Genomic DNA, 22,932 nt, shown 5'->3' on the forward strand with positions numbered 1-22,932 from the left:
ATTAAGACAATAAGTTTTTATTTGCGCGTGAAAATGTCTTTATTTACTAACAGGCTTTTTACCACAACGTTCATGTGGACATTAAAACAGAATGTCAACGAACTAAATAAAAAACTACTCGGAATGGTGCATGGTATCGTGGCTTAAGGAACTTTCCGTACCGTAATTTAACATTTCTAGAAGCTTTAATTTTTTGTTAAACCTTTGAACTGAATTTTTGAATAATTTGAATTTTGTTTCATAAACTTGAAAAAAATCGATTATTGATAATTCAGGATTTTTTTAAAAAACTCTGTGCGATTATAATTTTTTTCTATTTTAACCCGGGACCCTTCGGGGTAGGGGATACAATGGTATGAGTATAAATACCTGTAACTTATAATAATAAGTGAGACTAAAAAATGTAATGAGAGAAGAAGGTTGTAGAGTGAAGTTCAATATATATCGTAAACTAAATAGTGGTTTTATTCACATATCTTATGGCGATGGAATATTTATAATTGACAGTTCGCTTATATCTAATTAATCACAGTGGTCATCACCATAATTGGTCATTCGAGCCGGATCTGAACCAGCGATCTAGGGATCCTCACCAACCGCTAAATTGCAATTTTTTAACGTGTTTTATTAGATCTCTGAAACCCCTACACCTGCCTTTCCAAATATTTAATCAGTTTTTTGTTTTGTCAATACAAGTGAAATTGCTCTTTGAATCATTCAGATCAGGCGCTCAGTTCTCTCGAAAAATAAATTGCCATTCTTTGCACATTTGGTTCTGGATCTTTTTGAACAATTGGATCTATCTTTGACAAAAAGTAATCAGCACCTATCCTTGTCAATAGAAATCGAATGTTTTTGGAATCCGACGAAATCGCCGACGAAAAATTGTATCCGTACACACACGTACATTCATACTTCTACGGTATTTCAAAATGATGAGGAGGCCGTGAAACGAAAAGATATGCGAAACTGTGTTTGTGATGTGATAATGAGATAGCATCATTTCAATGAAAATTAATTATCATGTTATTGCGATACATTTTAGAAAAATTACTATATTTGAAAAGGACGAATATTTTAATTCCATTTTATTCAGTCCAATTTTTCAATTAACTTTACGGAGTTTATTATCAGATTTCCTTATTCGTGGTAGTATAATAAACTTTACTTTTATAATATAATTTGCAAATATAACGCGTTTGAAAACAATGAACTGTTTTAATCGAGTTGGTTTATAGGTTTCTTTACAATAAATATAAAAATTCAAGGTAAAATTAAAGAGCGTTGCAAACGGCCGTTCTTAGCTTTGTCAAGAAGACATTTTTTTTGTCTCTGTCAGATGAATCTTTGGAGTGTTTAAATATAATATATTTATTAAAATCAAGAACAAATATAATATGTTTGATATAATATCTTTTTAGTTGATCAAAGTTCTATGCTGCACTTAGAAGCTTATAATTCAAACTGCGTGAGAACTTTTTTCTAATTTTTTTCATGATAGTTATCAATACTATTACATCAATAGGTAGTTACAGGTAGTATTACATCGATAGTTACATCAATACTATCAACCCAAATCTTGGTTTGACGTTAAGTTCTGGGACACCTTGTACAATTTATGTTCTTTACACATACAACAGAAAATTATTCTAAATTATTTGTATCCTGAGACACCCTGTGTATGTGCGATCAATTTTAGAAATTTGATCGTGTTTGTATTTGTGTAGACAATTATGTTAATATTCAAAACGCATACTTCTGCGGTATCCGTTGTCATCGACACTAACTACGGAAATGCTGTCTGACTTTGCTTTAGAATAAGTGATGTAAATATATAAATCGAAAATGGTTTTGCCAGTAACTTTATAAGATAATTCAATAACTATATATAAATTCAATATATATAAACCAATTTAATGAATTTGCTAATAACATTATATAAACCATTTGGGCGCGGGCTCATGTGAAGTGGCCAGAGCTGGTTTTGAATTAGAGATCCTGGGTTCAATCTAGCTTCGAGGAGTCTGATGTCAAGCAGTAGTGACATTAGTTTTTACTTAGAAATATAGATAGCAATATCTTCCCAAGTAAAAATAGCCCTCATCCTTTATTGCTGCATCAATAAAATATTAGCCCTATTACCAAAATTATAACAATACAATTTATCACACAGAGATAAGACAACTGTTTGGGTTGCCGTCTATCAAACCGACGTATTATTAAGTCAAATTAGCCCAACAGCTTATAGGACTAGTAAGTTCTAATTGCTGTTCAAACACAATAAAAAAATAAAAAAAGAATCGTTGCGGTATTTGCAAGTTTGATTTTGTTGTTATAAATTCACTTTGCAATAAAATGATTTATAATTCGTACATATAGACATGAGACTAGTACCAGTAAATGTATCATTAAACGGCTCATGACATTAATGTCTTGCTATTCATTTTTTTGTTTGTCATATTAAAACTTTAATGAGTGATAAACTTTTTGTTTAATACCTTCGACAGTTTTTATAAACTTTACGATGTCGATCTTTATGAACAGCTTTTTTCTTTTACTATTTATAAATCGACAAGTGCACATGATTATATTTAAACATGCTGATTGTATCTGAAATAACATTTTCTATTTTTAGATTATTATTACGTCACCTCAATCTCATTGTTATTCAATTTGGGTTTTTGCCAGATTAGTTGTGGTCGAATGATTAACAGTAATTGTATTAGAGGATTTAGTAAAATTAATGCGTTAAATTAATTTAAGTGTTATCACTTGAATTAATATATTCTTTTTTATACATTTTTTATCAGTTACATTATTCAATTGAGTTGCATGTCAGGGAAATGATACCTTTCAAGATGTTTTTTATTCATATTAGTGCATATTTCTCAAGTATGTTGAGATTTCTAGTTTTACAACTAATCATGATTGTCGCAAATAAGGAAAAAAATGTAAAGCAATGGGTAAAATAAGCATATTAATTTTATTAAAAACTATTAAAATTTTTATTATAAATCATAAATAGTATTGTGCCCATTAGAAAAGTATAAAAAGTAATTAAAACTCAATTAGATGAAATCAAGTCAATTAGATGAAAAGCTATTTAAAATAACTTTTTTAATACTTTCGGAAAATTTACTTTGAAAACTTAAATATTTACAATGATGCCAGATCCCGGATCAATGAAATTTTAAGGGATTGTTTTGACCACATGTAATTATTGGATGTCTTCTTCGAAAATTTATAAAAAAAAAATTACATATTACATAAATGTATGGTGCAATTATAAGTAATATTCATAAATACCGAGTTAAACCAAACTGGTTTCAATATGAATCGGTGTTTAACTGATTTTCAGTAAAATATTGACTAGACCTGTATTTTGTTAGCAAAACCTCTTTTAGATTGATTTTGACGCGAAACAAAAGATGTATGTATGTAAATATTTTACAAACCTTGAAATGCATACATTGACAATGTATATCAAACAAACAACTATCTGACAATGTTCGGTAAAACTCACAGCTAATTCATTATTGTAGAAAAATGTTTTTTGCTGTTTTCCAAAAATTTGTCACTTGCTCCTTTTTACCCCATAGGCGGGATAAAATAGGACGGTCATGGGGCAAACAGTTTTAACGTCTTTTTTTCAATTTCGAAGAGATTTTACAAAATAATAACTACATTATTCAACCAATGCAAAATATAAATTTTAAGGATACGTTTTTTACAGAGATAACACTGTATACAACCTCGATCTGGTATTTTGTCAGAAATTATCATCAGCAGAGTTGGATTAACGTGGAATACGATTTTTTTATTGTTTGCACCTTTGCCGGGTTAAAGATTTATTTTGTGCTTTTTATTCCACCCACTTGTAAGCTATTATAGAAGTTATATAAAACTGGTGGATTTAACTTAAAAAAACATCTTAATTAAATAACGTATACTTGTAATAAAGGTCTTGTAAACTAAATAACAGTCCTCACTGCCAAAAAAGCTAACAACGAAAGAAAGTACTTTTGCAACAGATTTTCGAACGTTGCCGTTCATCTTATGATAGCAACGTCATAAGAATCAAGGTGATGCATCCTTGATACCATCTACTTTCAAATATTTTTGTTAAAAAATTCTTAACATAACACTTGTTTTTGAGATATCGGTGTTGAACCTTTTTACCCGTGGACCTTTAAACCTAGCTCTACCCTATGTACTTACATTGCATAGGTTTAATGCATATTACGAGAGTCAAAGCGCCAATTATGATTTTATACATATCGGTATGTATAGTATCGGTTACTTAATATAGCACATGAATAATCTTTAGGTATCTGCCATAAAGTCTAAATAGTAGAACCTGTGGCCTTAGATTTAAAGTTCATAACATTAATCGAATACATGATACTTTTTACTATGTGGACATACGTCTTATTTGACAATTTTTCTATTGACCGTGAGCATTCAAGGTAGTTATAATGACATAACCTACAAACCTTTATTGACTAACCCACAGACCTTACTAGAATATTAAAAAAGGACAAAGTTTTACGGAGTGCTTTTATTGCGCTTTTTATTTCAATGACAGTCATGTGTCCCGTGGAATTTCTAAAAACAATAATAAAATGCCTGAGTACGCGTAGACGTTCACGTACGATAAATCCTCGGCGATATATCCTCAGGAAGTTCCGGTTTGCAAGTCAGGTACTGTCTGCTGTGCTGATACCAAGTCCCAGAGGATGGGACGGCCATCACATGCCGTGAATAATTTAGATTTTTTTCTAAAACGCCTATTGATAACAAACTTTTATTATATTGTGAAATATTCCCGAGGAACTAGTATTCGTATTGCACGAGGCATACTGAATGTGAATATCACATTTTAAGAGTTCCGGACCTCAAGGCTTGCACTGTAAATCTATTGTTCGCATTTATTCAAGCTAAAATTTTGTAGGAAAAATTTAGTAGCGTCTGTGTTATAAAATGTTATATTTGATTCTACTAGTTCAAGACAATTCGTTCATTTTATTTTTCTTTCTCTGGCGTTGATTCTGAACTAGTGAGAAGTTCACTTTTTTACCTTTTGCGTGAGCAACTAATTGAAAATTGATAATCAAATTTTTAGGTAACCAAGAACACTAAAATATATAATACCACTACTACTGTTAATGCGATGTACTTTGATTAATCCACAATTAATCGATTAATTAAGAATAATGAAGCAATACCTTTTTTTCGGCAAGATTAGAAAAATGTATAAAAATCTAGACAACATTAGTAGACTCATAAACTCTTTTATAATACTGTTGTCAATAATATATTTATTCTCTTCAGAAAGAATCATATTTAATTATAGAAATATGTTATATTTTTAGATTAAAAACTATTGTTACAATCTCATTATCTTGTTAATTTTCCGTAGGAAAAGTTATAGTAATCGCAAAAAAATCGAAAATGAAAATTTTTGAATATATTTACGTTTCAAAAGTCTCTAAAAATTTTGGCATACCCTAGAAAGAATGGTTGTATGTGTGTATGTGTATGTGTGTGTGCGAATACAAATTTTTATCGACGATTTCGGGAACACGGTTCAACCGATTTCAATTATTCAAAAAACATTCTATTCGTATTGATAAGGACTTGTGCTGATTAGTTTACGGCAAAGGCAGGTCTAGGCGTTTCGAAGATGCAGCTAAAGCTGTGCGATTGCTATGAAAAAAAGTTTAATTTTTGGTACGGCAAGTTCCAGCAATTTGCCTTAAGGCACAATCCCATACACCACTAGAATAGACTTAGATCAAACATATATAGACTCGTTTTTTGATTTTTGATGTCTGTCTGTATTCCAGAGTGTCATAATCTTTCTAAATTCGAAATTTTTGTCTAAATTGATCACAATGCTTATAAGTGGTACCATATTGTAAGAACTTCAGAAAACTAGAATATTATACTAGAAACATGTTAATTTTCCATTATAATTTTTAATTTATGTATATTACCTTGATCTAGTATTTTGTCAGAAATGTTCATCTGCAGACTTATAATAACTATTAATTTAGTTCATCTTTTTTGAAATTGTTTTTTTTTAACTTAATTTACTTTTTTATTAACTATTTTATTATTTACTTTTTTGCCAAGGCATAGATGTAGTTGGTTCTTTTTACCCCACCCCCTTATAAGCTTTCAAAAAGGATCTGTTGAATCTAACTTAAAATTAACAGTACATGTTATAGAACAATTATATAAAGTATATTTCAAAATTATATTAGGGTCTCGTTAACTAAACAACAGTGCTCACAAACAAAAAAAAAACAACAACGATAGAAAATACCTTTATTATGGATTTTCAAACGTTGCCGTTTTCCTCTCGATAGCAACGTTGTCATCAAGGTGATGGCTAGTTATACATTCTTTTCCCTCTACTTTCAAATATTGCTGTTAGAACATTTTTAACTTTACTTATTTTTGAGATATTGCTGATTGGCCTTTTTACCCGGACTTTTAAGCCACGCTCTACCCTAATACTTTCACTGTAAATAAATATTTTGTTAATTGTTTTTAATTACTAATGTAGTCAAATGCACTGTTTCTAATAAATTTCTCACGTGGATGAATTATGAGTACTTTATATTTTCCTTATTCATTGAATGTTTTTATTTTGCAGTTAAAACTTGGTACGCGGATATGCAATGTTCGAATTAGATTTATTGTCATTGATTCAGCATCATCTATTCATAACATCTTCTAATGCCGCTCATATTTATGAATAAATGGATTTTGTTCTTCGGTATGCATTGTGTGTTTTTGTAATAAGTTTTCTTTCAATGAAAATGCAAGATGCGACATGGCAAAACCGCACTTGTCTATCTTTAGTATTAATGTTGATGCAGGGTAAGAGAACGTTTCAGCTCTCTGTCCAGAGGCATCGAAATTTTATTAATTATTGTTCTGTTATTAGACATTTTTATGGTACAATAGTTTCATTACTTTTTACACAACTAACTTGCTGTTAGTAGCGAGAAAACTGAATCTTTACGGAGGAGAAAAATCAGAGATGTACTTTTAAAAAGACAAATTAAGACTAGTTTTGGAGGATAAACGGTGATAAAAATGTACTCTAGATATTTTTTTTGACAAAAATATTTTTTTTGTGTATATTTTTTGGCATTGAGCACTGTTGTTGAGTTTACAAAACTAGAATTCAACTTTTAAGCATATTGCAGTTAGATTCAACAGTTTTTTTTTATATAACCCATATTGTAGCTTATATGTAGTTGGAGCGAAAGGGACCATCTAAACCTTGACACTAGAAAAGTGTAAACAATAAGAAAATAGTAAAAAAAACTGTAAAATAAGTTAAAAAAAAATTACAAGAGATGAATGAAATTAATAGTTATTCCAGCTCTGAAGATGAATTCTTCTGACAAAGTTTCATACAAAAGTTATATTTAGTGCTATTTTTGAAGAAAAAATGGCATGAAATAGTTATTTCTAACAGAAGTTGCATTTATTTTATTTGTAACTAGCAAACCCAGCGAACTCCGTTTCGCCACCAGATGGTTTCGTGAGAAAGATGAAGAAATTTGTTTTTGTTTTATATTTGAAAAGGAAATGAGAAGCTGTCAAACAATGTATCTACCGGCACCATCTACTTAAAATATTGGTTTGTAGTACATGCTAAATATCAGAGATGACGCTGTATGTGAAAAAAGATTTTTCCGCTTTTCTGTTGAAATTTTTCTTCAATTTTTTTTGCTATAAACCTCACGGAGCCCGAGACCTTTCCAACGAATGCAAAATCGTCGAAATCGGTTCGTGAGTTCTGGAGTTATATCATCAGGAAGGAACCCGACTTATTTTTATATAATAAATAATTATTTTTCAAAAAATAGTGAGTTTGATTATTATAAATTAAACAGAAATATCTACCAAATAAATATTTATGATGGTAGTAAGAGTTCATACAAAATTTAGTTTATTACGTTTGAAAATGCATATTAAATTATGATTTTTTTAATTTTTTTGTTTAACATAATAAGCTGTGTCGTATTGATAAAATAATGCAGCTCTTATTCTATAGAATCTCTTTAAAATAAAAATGCAGTTGACAAATTTTTTGAAAATAGCAAAAAAACATATATTTGAATTAGTTGGAATTTTTACTGAACATAGTTCGATAGTTGTTTTTTGGAAATGGCAATTGGAAATACCTTATACATAGTTCGATAGTTATTTTTTGTGATGTAATTGGGTTGGTTTTTACAATAACTGCTCAAATTCATATTGGACCTTCGTGCCCTGCCCTACCTTACTATGTAGCTTTTTTTGCTGACAAAGCATGGAAATAACACTAATTGTGATATAATAATAGCATAGAGTAATGATATATTCAGCTAAAAATTAAAATTTGAACCATTAAAAAACCGTGACAAGTATTTTTCCAGTTGATGTCTCATTGATGCTCGGTTGATCGCCCCTGACGGTCTCCTTTGTAAGCGTTCTGTTTTTCCGTAACTAATAATAGTTCACACAGAGCAAAGAGTCGAATGCATAGACAGGATGGTGCGTAATCCGTCACGGCAGGCTGATCAGCGCGATCGCCTTTGATCCTCCGATCAATCAGCGTTACATCGATGCACCACCAATCAATGCTAGATTATCATTTAATCATAGACGAGCCACTGATCCCTTTTCATCGTTTGCTAATGCACTTGGAGCACTGGTTTTCAAATTACTTCGCTATCACTTACAAACTTGTGCAATGCGGAGACGGACGTTCCTAGAAGATTCTCTCGTATAACACGAATCCGGAAAATTTTGATAATCCAACGTACCAGCTTGAAGAACGGCAGCTTCTGCACATATGATTGCATTATAACTTTTTTTTGTTATTTTTAAACAGCAATCAGAACCTAATAGTCCTATAAGCTGTTGTGCTGATTTTGACTTAATAGTAGCCTGTTTGATAGATAGCAACCCAATCAGGTGTCACATCTCTGTATGATATATTATTTTTACAATTTCTGTAATAGCGCGAGTATTTTTATTGGTGCAGCAATGCCGGGTGAGGGCTATTTTCACTCATTATAACTAATGCTAGATACTGTTTTCCAAACACGAAACAAACTTACTCTTCCAACTACCGTAACTGGTCGCATGAAATTTTGTATGGAAATAAGCATGTCATAATTTCTTTTTCACACATTTAATTTGATGACTTTTACTATTGTCTATGCTACGCTTAATATTCTATTATTTTTCTTGTCTGTTTTTTATTCACTTCGATTATTTAAAATATAACGTAATTTAGCGTGACCGGTCAAAATGACCGAGGGAACAGCCCATTACATTTATTAGATTTTCAAAGTGTTCTTTTTGGAATTCCGTTTTTGGAAAATTAGTAATTTGTATAGGGAAGTTCTGATCATAAAAGTTCAATTTGACTTTCAGTAATTATGCTGTCTGAAGTAAACAAACTACATTACAAAACACAAAGCAAAATAAAAACGTATCAAACAACTATCGAACTATGTTCATTAAAATTCCAGTTAATTCATAATTATAAAAAAATGTTTTTTTTACTTACGAAATTTGTCAACTGTACCTTTTTACCGAATAGGCGAAGTAAGGGGTCAAACAGGTCCAATATCTTATTTTTAATTCGTCTAAGGAAAGTTAAGAAATAATAGCCATTTTTTACAAAGATCACATTGTTTACAACCTTGGTCTAGTAAAAAAACTATTTAGTTTTTTTCTTTTAAAATTGCTTTTTTTACCTGAATTTACTTATTTATTTATTTATTCTTTATCGTTCACACCTTTGCCCCAGTATAAAGGTTCAATTGATTCCTATTACCCCAAACACATTTAAGCTTTTATACAGAAAATATTAAAACTGTTGAATCTAACTTAAAAATTATAATACATTATATAAAACAATCATTTAAAAGCAAAATATTTAGGTATGATAAACTAAATAAATAGTATGTGTATGCAGACAATATTAAAATGCAATCTATAACAGTCTTATGTAGAATTTCGTATGCATAACTGAATGAATATATTTTGAAACGCAGAAGGCAAGAAAAGTAATTATAAATTATTTGAAGCAAGATTTATGGACACTTATCCAATACTAATTACAATCTAATGATAATAACAATCATTATAATAATAACAATCGAATAATAAGTAAAATTATTACATTTATTAACTTTAAATTCTGAATCTTGTAATTTAGAAATTATAAAAAAAACTTTTCTTGTTTTCTATAAGTTTAGGATTTTTTATTCTTATGAATTCAAATTCTTTACTAAGAATTGATTTCTGCCAAGTGGATTTATGATTGATTCTGACAAGTTGGGCTAAATTGATAATTTGCTATAATCAAATTGATTTGAAATCGCTTTCCACAGACATCTTACAATTTTGTGGCGGTTATAGTCGATTAAAAAAGATTATTTTTGAAAACAATATGCTAATTTTTAAAATCATCTTATGATTTTCCCATAAAGTTTAAAATGTATATATATATATATATATATATATATATATATATATATATGTATTCCAAATGCAATCTTCAGACGTTATATCTGGAATTTCATATGCATAACTGAATTAATGTATTTTAAAACGCAGAAGGCGAGAAAAGTACTAAGATTTATGGAACCTTGTCCGAGGCACTTTAACTCTTTAGATGTAAAACTCAATGAATCACAAATTACTCTACTTCATATAAACACGAGATATTCTTCATTTTATCAACTTTCATAGCAACATGAGTCTCTACTTACAATATAAATGTTGCAGCACACAGTTTAAATTATTGCAGAGTAAAAGTATACATATCTATATAGAATTTATGATATAAAACATTCAATATTTATTATCTATGATGACAATATTTTATTACTGTCTTAAATATAAGATCTTGCACAATCTACAATACGATTTTGAATATTCGAGATAATTTTTCAAAATACGTTTTAATTAGTTCATCTTCATCAGATGATTGATCTTCACTTTCATTATGTTTACCAAACATTCATTACTTACAGCGGATAATGTATACGAGCTTTGTGAATTAATATATCTTGAAATCCACTAATTATTTCTCTATGAAATAAAAATGGATAGTTGATGTAACTATTCCTCTACGAAATCATATGAAAATATCTCCACAGACGTTTTTTATTATTCCACATTTAATTAATTTCTAGAAAAGTGCGGTCTTACAATTTACATCTTGAATATATATATATATATATATATATATATATATATATATGTATGGTACAATTAGCCCCAAGGTTTTGTTTTAACTAATCCCGGATGTGATTTTTTGCATTGATCAAGATAACTATTTGTACAATTTAGCAAACACAAAAATTGTTACACATTATCAAACGCTGATGAATTTCAAGCAAATTAACAAATATAAAATTTTAAAGTAGTTGATAATAATGATGCAAACTTGATACTTGATAATAAATACTTGACAAATGATACTTGATAAAAAAAATTTATAGTACATCCGTCCAAAATGACGGTCCTGCACAGTTCTGTTTATTGCGTCGACCTGGGACAGTGGCTATGACAGTATTATGCAGGACGATTTACATATCCAATCGAGGCAAAAAAATATTTCAATATTGTTGAAGATTCCATTGAAAAACGTCTGGTACTAGTTAACCCTGTTACTGATAGCCCCTAGTTACCCTATTATTATTTACTTGATTTCAAAAGGCAGTAAATATATGCAGTCTATTTTATTGCATTTGTTGGATTTCCTAAATTTTCATTATTTAAAAGCTCATGTAACATCAATTCTTATTACGTCAGCGCTGGTTTCATCTTTTCTTTATATTATATAAGATAATGTTGGACGTCTCCCCAGCAATCAGGTTGATCATTAGACTTTTTCCAGGTACCATACAAAATTTCTAAAAATAATATATATGCAAGTAGCATAATACGCCAAAGATCTTTTGATACGGTATGATAAAGAAATATTGTTTTTTATTGAAAAATAATATTTTATTGCGGAAAAACATATTTGATGCGGAACTGTCAGTTAGTATTGAACGAGTTGGATCGTTCCGATGGATTTTTCTTCTATTTTCATGTCCTAGCGGTCTGCTCTTGTACTGTTGTATTGCATAGACCAACTGTGGTGAAGTTCATTGCTGAGGCAATTGGCTACATAACTCTTAGATCGGTAACTCCATACAAGAGATACAAAACTCGAACTTCCTGATTTCTGCAACATTCGCAGATAGCAGATCGTTTAAGGCGGCAAGAAAAAATCAATACATTGCGTTCAGGCTACGTAGAAAGATAAACGTCCGACATTTAGACTTTACAAAAATTTCGATTGAATGCACACGTGGTTACAGGAACGCATTTAGGTTGTAAGAACAAGAAATATTTTTAAGTTTTTCGTAAGGCTTGGCTTTTACATTTATAGATTTATATCCTATAATCGTTAAGGTTATTTTGGGTAGTAGTTTATTAAATATTGTTCTTCAATTGCTTCGCGAATCGGTTTTCTAATTGATAATTTTGGCATAACTAGTTGATACAAATTTTACTTTTTATTAAAATTTTCTATTTTTGATTATTCCTAATTATGATTACCTCTGAATTCACTTTTTGATTTATATTTAAAACAAATTAAAATTTTAAGAAATGTAACCATCGATTTTTTAAATATTTATACTATCTCGTATATTGAAATTATATCAAAAATTGAAAAAAAAACTAATTTAAACAAAAAAATTGAACGACATGCGCGTAACAGAAAAAGGCATATTTTGACCAAACGAAAGTGATTTAGTGATTATTCAGAAAGAGTTACGAGATAAGGTAGAGCGGGGCTTAAAGTTGCACGGGTAAAAAGCTCCACCACTGATGCTTCAAAAATAAGTAAAGTCAAGAATTTTTTAACAACAATATTTAAAAGTAGTGAGCAAAATATGTATACCCAGCCATCACTTTTATTTTTACGATGTTTCTATTGGGAGATAAACAGCAATATTTTTAAATCCATAACAAAATACGTCTCTTGTCCATTTTCCTTGATATTGAGCACTGTTGTTTAGTTTACAGGGCCTTACCATAGTTTTTAACTACACGTTATTTAATTGTTTTATACGATGTATTGTTAATTTTGAGTAAGATTCAACAGTTGTTTTTATATAACCTTTATGAACGCTTACACGTGGATGAGGTAAAAAGGATTAACTGTACCTTTATTCTGGCAAAAATTAAAAATAATATATTAGATCTGTTTGATCCCAGTCACCTAGCCTAAGGGACAGATGTCAATTTTTGGAAAAACAGTAAAAAAACACTTTTTATAATTAAATGTTAACTGGGAATTTTACTGAACATAATTCGATAGTTGCTTCTTTGATACGCGTAATGTGTTATCGTGTAGTTCATTTGATTTAGACAGTATAATTACTCAAAGTCAAATTGGATCTTTTTGCCCCACCTTACCTTTTATTAGCAGTTTTCAAATTCAGTACTTACACAACATAATACATCTCTGCTCTCAATTTTCTAAGTTTTATATTTGAGACGAAAAAGCTGTTGCTAGATAATCTGTCCAGAGAGGATGACTAATTGTACATCAAGTTGAAAGAAAATCAATAGCACAAAAACGCTCAAAGAAGTGTGAGATAAACAGCTTATTAGAGTTTCCTGTATAATATAATTTATCATATAAAATCTTAAGTTTATATTTTATACCGTCGGACAGTAATAGCTTTTTTCTCAAAAGCTTTTTATTTAATGCTTGCTAAACGCAAATTAATTATTCCTTACACGCATAACGCGAATCATATTTCACAACGTATTTTGCATTTTTTATTAAAGAGAATTGCAAAGTAGCAACGGGCGCATATTTGACCGCAGAATAATAAACATAGAGCTTTTATATAGCTGTCTATCTTGAATTAATGGTTATTGTTAATAATATTAACTCTATACCCTCGTTTGTCCCCTCTCAGCCACCCAAGCCTTTTTACCCCGGCAAGTTACTATTCGAATCGTGTATTTGTTTGCATCTATATAGCATACAGTATTTATAAAACATAACTTTCATACAAAAACAACACTATCAAAAGTAACAAAATAACAAAAATAAGAAATTTTCAATTGGCGTGCGCTCTATCTAAATGTTTATATTAAGAGCTAATTCTATTAGAGATTCATTTTTTATTTATTTGGAAGCATTGGCGCCCATGGGAGCAAAGAAATTCGATTATGTCCTTGTTAAGGACCACCCTATATATATATATATATATATATATATATATATATATATAGGATAAATGACTATCAAAACCACTACCATTAATTACATGGAAACTATATTATATAGATGATATAGATGTAATAAAATACGTGAGCAATAATATACAGTTCGTGATGATGTTTTGCTCAAATATTACTCATATTCGAGATCAAGTAAGATTAATTCGAAATAGTATTTTTTTCAGATGTTGAAGACTTTTAAAAGTTATTAGCTTTATCAATTATTTTAGATTCTACTAGGCTTGATCGTAATCAAATATTGGGGTAAAATAATAGTGTTTTATGAATGATTTCAGCTTGGTACATAGAAAACCTGAATTTTTATTTGAAATTTGCTTAGGTAATAAATGCATGACTAAATTTTGTTATTTTTCTTAGTAATTAATAAAAGTAAAGTAATTAGTTTTAGCAATATGTTTTATAGCATTTTCTATCTATTGCCATTTCTTCATTTAACATATATTGAGCACATTTTTATTATAAAATAATAAAAATAAGCCTTGATAGGTATTTTGCGTTATATTTGCAAAGCTATAACGCATTTTGCAAATAACAAAAAATTAAAGTAATATGATGGTTATATATTTAATCGAGTGGATGAACAAGAATTAAATCTTTATTAATTTTAAATTGAAAATTGTGACAAAATCTTGAACCTTCTTATATGTATATGGCAATAATTTAATGTTTCTAAATAGTTTTCAAGTGCGATCTTTCAAATTTTAAATCGGGTAATATTGGAAAAAATATACTAAAGTTCTAATTACACTATATTACGTATTGCACTTTTTTCATACTTGTATTTAATTGGTTATATTAACTTAAAATTTATGACAAATAATTGAAAGTAATTATTAAATAACTTCTAATAATAATCTTGAGCAGCAAATTAATTTTCCATAATAAAATACATGTATCAATTAACGATTATAATTGATAACAGTAGAGAACGGAAACAGTACAGGTCTGTAATGCGCTTTCTTATCATTATATCTGTTATTATACCTAATTAATAACTAGATAAAAGCGATCGAGTAATCAATAATGAACATTATATGACAGTATTTCCATTTTAGTTTCATTAGTTCGATACGATTCATGGCATCTGCGCTATTTGTAATATTTTAGCTCGAAGAGCGCCCAGTTAGACCGACGGCCGATGTAAAGTATTGGTTATTAAAGTGGATTAAGTATATTATACAATAAATAAAAAGATACCTGTTACAGTCAATTTGTATGGGTCAAAAAAAAGTCGCTTAGGCACATATGATTTTTGAATACTAGGGATTAAAATAAGATACTTTACTGAAGAAACTATACCTCTAAAAAAAATTCTGATGTCCCGTGCAATGACCCAAAAATAAGGGTTGAAATTTGAAAAATTCCATTTTGACCCATTTAGAGTGCCCCAATCGCGTCTAAATGTTTGACCGACCCCCACTAACTTTGGAAAGCCAATTCACCCATGCCCGTAGTTCATCCTCTGGGACCTCCCCTGAGCGGTTTTTCAACGTTTAACGCTTATTTTTGAGTCAACGCACGGGACATCATAATTCATTTCAGAGGTATGGTTTCTTCAGCAAAGTATTTTGATCCCTAGTATCCGAAAATCATACGTGCCTAAGTGACCTTTAAATCGACCCGCCGTACTGATACGGTATAGAGCAAATGTTTCAACATCGATTGTTAACTTCCGATACGCAATTTTTAAGCGAACTAATAAAATTAACTAATTAACCTATACACGATCCTGTAAATTTTACATTTTTAAATCAAGTCTTTGCCTTTCTTCTTTTATATAAAAACAAATTTGGTTCAAGGCTGTATAAAGATTCAACATATTTTTTTGCAGAATATAAGTTATGGGGCCGATTTTGCCGTATAATAGACCAATGTTACGTAGAGGCTATGTTAGTAGCGCTTTTCATATAAAATGGTACTGATCGCACAGCAAATACATGGCATTTTGACAGCATTTAGTACCATTTTGTATGAAAAGTGCTACGTAACATAGCTTCTACTTAACATTGGTTTATTTTACGGCAGAATCGGTCCCTATATCTCACATGACTTCAAACCACACTTTCTTTATTTGATTTATTTGCGCTAAATATATGGCATAAAGAAAAGTCTGGTATCAAAGATTAAAAATCACAAATTGGAACTCAAAGTATTGGCTTTAAAAATGAGTAAAAAAATAAAAATCTAAAAATAACATGATTTTTGCTCACGAATTTTGCTTACTCCTAGCAATTATGTCCACTTCTTTTATCATTGAGCTTTTACTGACAAGGAGAATCTCAGGTTTACTCATCTGGGATTGTGATGGAACTTTGCATAGAATGCGGTGATAGAAGTTTGAGCCCTTGCTTTAATCTCTTATGCTCGGATTCATAGATAAGAGAGTTAAAAATGGTCGGGTTCAAATCCCGTCGGCGTATTGTTTATTTTTGTGTTTGAATATTAACTCAATGCATATATTTTCCAAATAAAAATTAATATTAAAATTAATTTTAAAGTTTAATACATAATTAGTCGTAACTCTAGAATAGTTTCGGCAATGGTGTCATTACTTTGTGTAAAGGTTCCAAAGTTTATATAAACAAAAATAATGAAGAAAATGGTCGCAATTTGACCAAAGTTGTAGGTTGTACTTAAAAGCTCACAATTTTTAAATTGCATAAACAATTTTCCTTCATATTTTTTTCCTTGATAATTACAATCAAGTGTTTTAGCTTGACGTTGAGTTCTGAGACACCCTTTATAGTGTTTGCTGCAGTTTTTACTTGAGCCGTCGCACTAATTGGTACATTGTGAACGTAATTCACATGACTGATCTTCTTCGATTCCGTTTCAGTCGAGAGCGGCTCGATTTGATGTGTTTTGAATCGCATCGCTGAATTATTTGATTTACCTGCTATCATCCTAAAAGCCGACTACATGTTGCAGATTGTTCGAAAATAGCAATTTTATGCACCGTGCGCAGTAAAAATTGAAATTGTTGAAATTATTTAACTAGAACTGTCTGCAAAGTTGTACAATTGGGTAACTCTGTTATCTCAGATTTCCAGACCATGAATAGAAATATAGATACACTCTAGTATACTAGAAATTGCAGATATTTTTTGTGTTTTATTTGAACAGGGATCAGAACTTGAAGGTTCCTATAAGTGAGGAATTGACTTAACTATGTCGCTTTAAAAAAAGGCAAAACAACGGTTAGCCTATTTAATGAATAGGACAACTATGAAACAACAGATGCAACATAATATTTCATGGATATATTTTTTACAGATATAACACTGTGTACTACTTTGAACTAGTATTTCGTTAGAAATAATCATTACCAAAGTTAGATTAAATAATTAATTGATTCTTGAATAATTGCTTTTGTTAACTAATTGATCTATTAACCATTTATTTTTATTTTTTACACCTCTGCCAGGGTAAAGTTTGCTTGGTTTTTTAACCCTACCGACATATAAGCTTTCAGAGACGCTATATAAAAAAAACTATTGAATCTAACTTAAAATTAACGATACATGCAAAATACAAATACAAACAATTATATAATAAATACCTATAAGTTATATTAAGGTCTCCTAAACTAAACTATAGTGCTCACAACCATAAAAACTAACAATTAAACGAAATACTTTTTTTATGGATTTTTAAACATCTCCCGATAGCGACGTCGTACGACTTAATGTGATTGATGGTTATATATCGTTTTTCCTCTTCTTTCAAATATTGTTATTAAAAAATACTTAATTTAGCTTCTTACGAGAACATATTTGTTTGGACGTATTTTCGTTTTATTATATTGGCCAAGAAGGTGACAATCTTCATGGCATTGAGTTTTACACGGGTTGGTTGCAACCCCTGGTAGGGGGTAGCGGATAGTTTGATAGGACTAATTGTTCTCTTCTAAAAGTAAATAAATAAATAAATCTTCTTTCATTATATGTTAGTAACAAATCAGTGACTGTAATAAGAACGGCAACAAATACATAATATATCAACAACTCAGTGTTTAATACAGTCGACAGCTACAAGGGTTAAATTATAACCCAACAACCTGCGTTAATCGAAAGAGAGTTTTTAAATAATAAATTCTATAACTACGTAACATAAATATAATATTGATATCTAAATCTTTGAAATGAAAATGAAGAGCAATTTTACTACTACTGCCCGAGGCGGGTCTTGAACCTAGACCTTCTGATTGAAATTTTATGTCTCTAACCGCTACTTGGCGGGGGAGCTTAAATAATTATATTAAAGAGCTTTTGTGTTTCTTACATAGTTTTGCAGAACTCCTTATTTTAAATAACTAGAATTTATTAATAATTTGTCGCAAAATACACTTCAGTCAAATATGAGACGATAAATTTGTTATGTTAAAATAAAATACTAATACGCTGTTAATTTATTTCAAATTACTTATTTATCGATGCAAATAAAATATTCGAATCAAAACATAGTTTGTGTCATTTTATTGAAACTCTCTGAAAAATTGTTATTTTGTTGAATCTGGTATTAAAATTCTTTTACATTGCAATTAGAGAATGATTTTCAATAGTATGTAGATTTTATAGGTACGCTCATATATTTATGCGCATTCTATGTGAATCTGAAATATTTCAGTTCATTTGCCCGTTCCTATATTCCATCCATTTGCATCTATTCTCACTCTGGTATCTTCAATACAAGGTCGTCGCAAGTAATCCAAGTAAAACGGCCTAACATATTTCGCTCAGAATTAACAGAAAAAAACTTCTTAACATTAGCGCATAGATAAACAAAGTCACAATTAAAATACTCAGCCACCAACGACGTGTTTGCTTTTTGCTATATGTGCTCGGATAAATAAATAAATAAAAACATAGTAAGAAGACAAGTAGCTTCTGCAAAAGGAGATAAGGGTGATTTGTCATTCCTTAGCATGCGTACGTTATATATCACTCGTGAACCTATCGCGAACAGATTGTAACTATGTTTGCATGGAATCGTCTGAGATTTCCCAACCGAACGATACGCAGAATAAGTTGAATATCATACCTGTACTAGGCCTAAACAGCGCATATTGTGAACAAACCACTAAGACATTATGTATGTTAAGGAAAATGGCTAGAATCCAATAAATAAAATTACTTAGCCAATTGAGGTTCAAAAACTGCTAAAAAATGTGTTGCAATAGTCTAAAAATCTAATACTGATTACTAATGCTCCTTGGCTATGAACAATGTTCTCTACATGACAATTCCAATATAAACCTTTTGGAGAGCGTTATTAATTTTATTAGTGTAGATTGCCTTCACGAGCTGGGAGATAATCCGAATGCCATAGTCGCACAATTTCTTTAGACACCAGCATCTAGAAGGCTGAAAAAGAAAATCTCAATCTCGTATTCAACCTTCATAAACTATTCCTTGTAACATATTTCACATTAACTACTACTGAAAAAATTGTTGCAGTAGTTTAAAAATCTAAGACTGATTACTAATGCTCTTTGGTTCGTCAGCAATAAGACCTTACATGATAATCTCAATATAGACTTTTTAGAGATCGTTATTAGATTTAGTAGTGTAGATTACTTCACCATCTAAGAGATAATCAGAATGCAATGCAGTCGTACAATTTCTTTAGACACCAGATTCTAGAAGGCTGAAGAAGAAAATTCTAATAGATAATATTCAACCCTCATTAACTGTTCCTTGTAACATATTCCACATTTTTAATATTTAACTTTTATACCTTTACTTAGCCTAAACAGACTATAAACAATAAATTAAGACATTATGTACGTTAGAACAAATTGCTTGAGCCCAATGAATAAAATTACTTAGCTTATTAAAGTTTAAAAACTAATGCCCCTTAGTTCATGAGCAATAAGTCCGTACATGACAATCCCAATATAGACTTTTTAGAGAGCGTTATTAGATTTATTAGTGCAGAATCTACACTGTAGATTAGCTTTATAAGCTGGGAGATTATCAGAATGTTATGATCGCACAATTTCCTGAGACATCAGATTCTAGAAAGCTGACGAAGAAAATCCCAATAGATAATATTCAACCCTCATAGGCTGTTCCTTGTAACGTATTCCACATTTTATCTCCTATACCTAGTCCTAAACAGAGCATATTGTGAACCAAAAAACTAACAAGTTTTTGTTAGTTTTAGAAATGTTTGTTAGAAAACTAACAAGGTAAAACTAACAAGGGAAGGGTTACTCTTCTGGGATCTTGATGAAACTTCGCATGGTGATAGAGTCAGACATTATATACGTTTAGACAATTTGCTTGAAACCAATAAATAAAATTTCTAAGCCTATTAAAAACTACTTAAAAATTTGTTGCAATCGTCTAAAAATTTAAGACTGATTACTAATGCCCCTTGGTTCGTCAGCAATAAGTCCTTACATAACAATCTCAATATAAACTTTGTAAATAGCGTTATTCAGTGTAAATCACCTCCAAAAGTATTAATATATAAATCAATCCATCAAAATCTAATTGTAAGAATAGTTTATGAGCTATTGTTAACTATGCAAAATTCAGAATATTGAGAATAAAACTTAAGGCAACCGAATGATTGCCATTATTTGATTGCGCTTTTGCGATTGAAATCATATTTTAGATCCATATTTTTAGGTAAAAATTTATATTACTTCTAGATTGATATCAGTTAGTTTCTAGGCGTGAATCGAACCTGGTACCACATGATTGCAAATCCACTGAGCCACAAGTCCAAATATCATCATTTGAAAAGTGATTTTCTTTTTTAAACTAGCAAATATCAAAAACAGGCTAGCTAACAATTCGAGTGATTATAAACAATTAAACAAATCTAAGCTGCGATTATTTTTGCGCATTGATATTCTCTTATTTGATACGTGAATTAACTTCATCAAATTTTTCGAATGGATATTTTGCGGTTCAAATACTGGTAACATTTTCGTTAATCGCCAACTGCCAGCATTTTTTACCTTTTTTGTAACAGAAAAATAAATATAGCAAATATTTTGTTTGTTTCTCTCTATATATAATAACGTTAATTCCATAACCGTGAGCTATGAAAATGATTACATGAATTTTATGAAGTTTATCGAACGAAAAAAGGCCGAGGCAGAGTATCCATTTAAATGTCATAATAACGCTAATCTATGTGATGATTTAATTTTAATTTTACACACTAACAGAGTCATATTAGATTTTATACATTATCATTATACGTCTATAATAATATGATGATGATGAAATTTTTTTCTGAATGACTTCTTAAATGCAAAGAAAACATAACATATTTAAGTTATTAAATATAATAATTTTATTAATCAAAATATAATCAAAACGTTTTGTCAAAAGAGTTGTTTATACGATAATCGATTATTTTCGATTTAATTTATTTTTCATGCATAATATTAATTATATATTGTGTTATAGCATACAAAAAAAGCGTGAAATCGATAATATTATGTTCAGAATATTGGGAAACGCTCAATATATAAATCTTTTCAAGGATTATTTGTCAAATAATTCATATTATTTCAAATATATTGTTGTATGATAATTTTTCATGTCACATAAAATGTGATTAATGATTTTTAGTAAATATATATTTATTCTATTTTATTTGGTATTAAAAACTTTTATTTATGATTTATAACGGAAAAAATATAAAAAATTGCTTCTGATAAATTTAATTTCATTTTATATTTAATTTTAACTTTGAAATTGATTTTATCATAACAACATTTAATCAATAAGTAATACATTTATATTATAAGCTCATATGAAGTAATAAAATCGTTTTAATAGTAAGAGAAATAATATTCTAGCAACTGCTATTACTCTAAAAATAAACAGTGTGTTCCAGTAAATAAAGATATCTAGTAGAAAATCTTTCCTTCATGTTGCTGCTTGCAAATTAACTAATAACATAGAACTATGGTCTATGTTATTACATGCATCAGGCTGCTAATGATTCGTTAGGCCGTATATTACCTTCACAATTACTACTTGCATTCTGTATAGTAACTCGGTTTATAGTAAAAAGATGCAGATAATGTAACTCTATTCATGTTCGGAACTGATACGAAGGCAGATGGATAAAAAGTTGAACTGAATTTTTAATTTCAGCCGAAGCGGAAGTTACACTTTACTTCTAGGATAAGCGTCACACAAAAAGACGAAAAGATTCTAGTTATAATTGCTAAACATAGTTTACTATAAAGTAATTTCTAACTACTTTAAATGATACTGATATGATATAATTTAAATATATTAATTAAAAGTAGAGTAGGGCGGGGCATAAAGTTCCAATTTGACTTTGAGCACATATATCGCAAAAACCAAACCAATTATATCACAACAAATAACACATATCAAACCAACAACTATCTGACTACGATCAGTAAAACTCCAATTACACTACAATTCATCATTGTAGAAATGTGTTTTTTGTTGTTTTTTCAAAAATTTGTTTGCAAAATACGACGGCCGAGAGGCAAACAGATCCAATGCCATATTTTTTTGTTTTGAAGGGATTTTGCGCTATATTATAACTAATAGCTAATAAATAACCTTGATCTGGTATTTTGTCAGAAAA

At 29.7% G+C, this 22,932-nt stretch overlaps 1 protein-coding gene across 1 annotated transcript in view; it reads left to right on the forward strand.

The window, feature by feature from the left end:
• LOC113378291 (cytosolic carboxypeptidase 1-like) overlaps window positions 1-22,932 on the forward strand; it is a 317,444-nt gene that overhangs the window by 250,549 nt on the left and 43,963 nt on the right. The window lies entirely within an intron of this gene.

The sequence above is a fragment of the Ctenocephalides felis genome, unplaced genomic scaffold (genome assembly GCF_003426905.1).
Source record: "Ctenocephalides felis isolate EL2017-DRISC unplaced genomic scaffold, ASM342690v1 CF-g0.4_SCAFFOLD_01886, whole genome shotgun sequence".
Lineage (NCBI taxonomy): Eukaryota > Metazoa > Arthropoda > Insecta > Siphonaptera > Pulicidae > Ctenocephalides > Ctenocephalides felis.